At 42.0% G+C, this 5,771-nt stretch overlaps 1 pseudogene; it reads right to left on the bottom strand.

The window, feature by feature from the left end:
* Window positions 1-585: 585 nt before the first annotated feature.
* On the bottom strand, window positions 586-916 carry LOC102478828 (general transcription factor IIH subunit 5 pseudogene; annotated as a pseudogene).
* Between the last annotated feature and the right edge of the window lie 4,855 nt (window positions 917-5,771).

Here is a 5,771-nt window from a genome sequence, read left to right as displayed (position 1 = left end):
TTCACTGTACATCATTACAGCATACAAAATGAGATTTTCCATCCAGAGTATACTGTATTTTGTCTCAATCAAGCACATCAACAAACATGTTATTGTCAGCAAATGATCTTCCATTTCTTGTTTTCTGTATGTTTTGCTTTTTTCCCCCCATCCTTGCTTCCCTATCTCTTACCCTCTGCCACCTCCTGCTCTCCTCCCACACTGTCTCTGGTATCTATATTTGCTTTCTGAATCACCAAAGACCCGAATCAATCCAAATACCCTCCTAGCAAACACAGGTGACACACACATTTCCATGAGCACAAGTCTACACATCCTATAAAGTAGCACTTAGCTGGGGCTAACCCTTGTGCCTCTTTCTTTTCTTTCTTTCACAGTCGATGTTAAAGCTTTTTTTTTTTTTTTTTAAATTCTGGAGTACAACACAGTCAGCAGCTCAGGGGCTTTTTCTGAACAAACTGGTCTTCAGTTTTCCCCGTAGTTTGCTCCCAAGCAACACCGTGAGTCACATCAGTCAGTAAGACGTCGTTGAAAGTCTTTCACATTTGTTGGTTATAATTCCTAAAGACTCAGCATCTAGCGTTCTCACTTTTGGGTAAGAGAAAAAGCATTTTGGTCCATGAATTCACCTACTCGCTCTTGGAAGACATTGCCCAGCTCTGCTATTACAAAGACGTGGGTGTCACGAATATCTTCAATGATGCACTTCTTCCCTAAGGCATTGGATTCCAGTGTACAGCAGGAACGGCTTCATGGCAAGATTGCATTCTGTAAGCACTCCTTTCAAGACGTTGACCAACTTTTTCCAGTCAGAAGGTGCAGATGACCTCAAGAATGCTCTGCCCACAGACAAAGCAGCTCCTTGGGAAATGGACAGCTTTTCTCTTGGTGCCTTTCTTGCATCGTTACCCTTCATGGTGACATAAAGCTAGTGGACAGGGCGCCCTCTGCTGGCGGTCCTTACTTGGTGTAACTACCTGCGCTTGGAGCTGCCCCTTGTCCACAGCCACCAGATACCCTGGTGGTCTTCATCTGCCTCACTGTCCCGCCTTTGGTGTCCCCATAACACCCAAGATGTCTATTGCACTTTCAATGTGGATGTATATGCGGGAGTTTAAGACATTTTCGGTTTCCTAGCTGAGCATGATAATCTTAAGTAATTCCCATGACACTGGTTAAAGATGTCACTTTTGGGACCAGCAGTTAGCGTAATGGCTATGTCGCTGAACTCCCATGTAGTCGACCGCGGTTCACGTCTCGGACCTGGTGGCTTAAACTCACGCCGGGCGCATGTGCGTGTGTGCCCAAGATCCCGAGAGGAGAATGGAGGAGAAGGGATTGCGACGTGACCATTCCCCCTGGGGGGTGATTTCTCGCTTTCTATCTCTCTGTCTCTCTCTGTCTGTCTGGCGAGTGCATGCACCCTGTAGCAAAAACAAACAAACAAAAAAACCTCTCCACACACATACACACACAAAGATGTCACTTTTTAATTCTCCCCTCAATTGTATCCTCTTGAAAACCTTTGAAAGTTTTGGCACTTGTTTATAAAGGGTGACACCCTTTCCTAGTTTCCAGTGTCAATATCAGTAGAGTCACTGGTTTTTGTTGTCCTTGTCATTTTGCCCCCCCCCCATGCACCATTTTTTTCTCTTTCTCTAGATTCAGTTAGTGTCTAGAGGGTGGAGAAAGGGAGAAAGCAGAGCCATTGTCTAGATTCACGGAGTTTATCTGGAAGTCTAGAGTTACGGTTTTTAAATGAGTGTGTAACGTTTTGTCTTCCTAATGTAAACATGATCGGTTCCGGTTGTTGAACCTTTGGAAGCTTTCCAAGCTTCATTCTGTGTTCTTTGTTCTGTTACGAACATCTTAGAACAGAACAGTTCGGAGATGATACTTCTGAGTTTATGCTCCAGAGTAGACTTACATGTAACCTTACAACCAAACCAGCAATCAAGGGCAGTCTGTTCAGTTTACATAGGACACACTTCGAACTTTGTCCTGAAGGCCCGTGACTTCTTCTGGTTTTTTTTTTTTTTTTTTTTAAGATTCAACCCAGTCACAGTAGCATGTTATGGTAGATGCTCCTATTCATCAGGTATGGGCCACATGGAGGGGACCAGATTAGGTGCCTAACCCACCCTAAAAGCCAGGTGAGGTGGCACACACCTGTAGTCCCAGCTACTTGAGAGGCTGAGGCAGGAGAATCTTAATATGGCAATACCATGTCTAAAATGTTTAAAAATTTTAAAGAATTATCTATTTAATTTTATTTATTCATTCATTTATTTTAATTTGATCAGAGAGACAGACACACAGAGAGAGAGGGAAAGTGAGAAAGCAAGCTGCCAGGTCCAGGATTCAAACTGTGGTCAGCCACGTGGGATTGTCCAGCACCTTAATGACCACACCACCTGCTGGTTCATAAAATGTTTAAAATTTTAATGCCTCAGTCAGTGGTGAACTGAACAGCAATGCTATAAGCCATGGGTTGGGTTGCTAAGCTTGCTTGAAAGCATGCTGGGCATGTACAAATGTGCCCAAGATCCTGGAAAGCTCGGGAGCTGCAGGAAGGGGATCAACACATAACAAGACTTCTTTTTTTTTTTTTTTTTTTAGAGTTTTTTGGTAAAGCGCACGTGCGTTGACCAGAAAGACAGAGAGAGACAGAGAGACAGAAAGCAGCAAGAAATCACCCCCAGGGAGGATGGCCACGCTGCAATCCCTTCTCCTCCATTCTCCTCTCGGAATCCTGGGTACACACGCACACGCGCCCAGCATGAGTTTAAGCCACTGGGTCTGGGACACGAACCACGGTCAACTACACGAGAGTCCAACAACATAGCCATTACACTAAGTGCTGGTCCCCCAACACATAACAAGACTTCTTTCTGGGTGTTTCTCTTTCTTCTCTCTCTTCTTTTTCTCTCTCTCTCCTCTCTCCTCTCTCTCATATGAATGTGCTTCCTATCATTTTTTGATAAAAGGAATGTGCAGTCACCATAGAGAGACAGAAGGAGAGGGACAGGGTGAACACACTCCCCAATGGGGTGTGGTCATGATGCGATGCCTTCTCCATTTCTGTATACCATCAGGATTTGGGACACACATGAACACATGCCAGTGTGATTTTCAAACTGCAGGGGCTGAGATTGAAAATTTGCAGTCAGCCATGTGGGATCTGGCTCTCTTAATCATCAGACTACAGGGCCAGTCTCTTTTTGTTTTCTTTTGCCATTGGTTGTGTGTCCTCACCTGAGATAGAGAGGGAAAAATCACCCTCAATGGGGTGTGATCATACTACAATCCCTTCTCCTCCATTTCAGCATCCTGTTGGGATTCTGGGCACATACACACATGTACTCAGCATGTTTTTTCAAGATGCTGAGTTTAGGACTTGAACTTCCTGGTCAGTCACATAGGACTTGGCTGCCTCAATCACAAAGCCACTAATGACCTTAATTCTTTTTAAATTTTGCCAGTAGGCACATGCACTCGATAAATAAAGAGAAAGAAAATGAAAAAGCACCCTCCCCCATAAAGGATGGTCATACTGGACTAAGAACACCAAAGACCTCAGACTTCATCCTCCTGTCCTCCAGATCTAGCCAGGACAAGCCAATCAACAGCCATCTATATCTGAGTTCTGAGTGGCCCCATTCAGGGATTAGGACCACTGAAGATCTTCTGCCCAGATTTCACCCTCCTGCCCCCCAGATCTAGCCAGGAGCCAGGTTAGAACACCCTATTTATTCTCTCTGTCTCTCTTCATCTCTTTCTATATTTTTTAAAATATTTAAACGTCTTAGCTCTCTGCCACTGTTTTGTCTGGTTAGTTCTTAACTTTGCCCCTGCCCCCATAGGACAAGCCAATCATTAGCCATCTATATCTGAGTTCTGAGAGGCCCCATTCACACGGTGCACTAGCGGATCATACAGTTTTTGTTTTTTGCTCAAATTTTTTTTTTTATTGTTTCTGTCTTATTTGCCCCCCCCCCTTTTTTTCCCTTTTCCCTTTCTTTTTACCTTTACCACTTTTCTGCTCGTCCTCCACACTAATTTTCTAGACAGGTCTAGGTACTCTGTAGCCAAATACTGGAATATTTTCTGGATCCGATTAATCCTTAATTTCCATTAAATCAGCTGTGCAAAAGGAGAAAAGCAGTACTGTTTAGAGAATTCAGGTCACCTCTTCCTGCATTCTTCTTAATGCTGAGATTTAACTCCAAAAACTAGGAAAAAAACATATAATCCATCAGATGACCAGAAACCACTGTGGAGGCACAAGAAATATGAGAATCAAGAAAATGTATCTCTTCTAAGGGAAATTAATAACTCATCATCTTCCACAGACAATACAAGGGAACTTGTGGAAATGTCAGATAATGAAATTAGAATATTCATAGTGACAAAGCTAAGAGAGGTGCAAGAGAAAAGATACAATGAACTCCAGAGAATGCAGGAGAAAAGAGACAAGTTCCAGGAGGTGGGGAAGTTCTTGCACGATCTGAAAGAGGAGATACACATTATAAAAATACAATCAAATGGAATTGTTAGAGATGAAGGCTGTAGTACAGGAAATCAAAACCTCCCTTGAAATTATCAAAAGTACATTAGATCATGCAGAAGATAGTATCTCAGATGTAGAAGATAGAACCTCTGACCTGGAAAAATTCACCAAAAAGAGAGAAAATAATCCAAAAAAAATGAGAATAACATAGGAGTAATACTAGATACCATTAATCACCCAAACATCAGATCATCAGTATCCCAGAAGGTGAAGAAACTAATAATGGCATTGATAATCTATTCCAAGAAAACTTTCCAAACCTAGAGAGTTACTCAATTATCTAAACACAAGAAATATAAAGTACCCCCACATAGAATAAACCCAAGAAAATCTTCTCCCAGGCACATCATAGCCAGATTGGCCAAAACCACAAACAGAGGCAAGATACTAAATTTGGCAAGAGAGAAACATCAAACTGCTTTCAAAGGATATCCCATCAGGTTAACATTGGACCTCTCATCAGAAATAATGCAAGCAAGGAAAGGATGAGGATATATATTCAAAGTGTTAAGTGGAAAACAATCTCAACCAAGAATACTATACCCAGCAAATTACCCTTCATATAGGAAAAAAAGACAAAAACATTCTAGATAAGCAAAATCTGAAAGAATTTAACAAGACCAGACCAGCTCTCCAAGAAGGTTGAAGGGAGTGCTATACCAGGAAAACTAAAGTCAGACACACGGAAATAAAAGTACAAAAAACAACCAAGAGAAGAGTGGGCAGCATCTCACTCCCCGACCCAAAAATATACTACAAAGCTGTGGTAATCAAAACAGCATGGTACTGGCACAGAAACAGACATGTGGACCAATGAAACAGAATAGAGTTCCTAGAAATAAATTCCCAAACATACAGTGAACTGATATTTGACAGTCAATTCAGTAGAAAAAGGAAAATCTCTTCAGCAAATGGTGCTGGAAAAACTGGATTTCCATCTGCAAAAAGATGAATCTGAACCCCTACCACTCACCTTTGACAAAAATTAAGTCAAAGTGGATCAAAGATCTAAATCTAAGACCTCAAACTATAAAACTGCTCCTAGAAAACACTGGGAAAACTCTGGGAGACATTAGGGTAGGCAAAGACTTCTTAAATAAGACCACCAAAGCACAGTTGATAATCCCTCAAATAGACAAGTGGGATTACATTAGCCTAAGAAGTTTCTGCATGGCAAAAGACACAGTAATTAGTGTGAATC

The sequence above is a fragment of the Tupaia chinensis genome, unplaced genomic scaffold, assembly GCF_000334495.1.
Source record: "Tupaia chinensis unplaced genomic scaffold, TupChi_1.0 Scaffold138400_2, whole genome shotgun sequence".
Classification (NCBI taxonomy): domain Eukaryota; kingdom Metazoa; phylum Chordata; class Mammalia; order Scandentia; family Tupaiidae; genus Tupaia; species Tupaia belangeri.
Note: the sequence above shows the minus strand (reverse complement) of the source record. Positions and strands in the feature narration are given on the sequence as shown.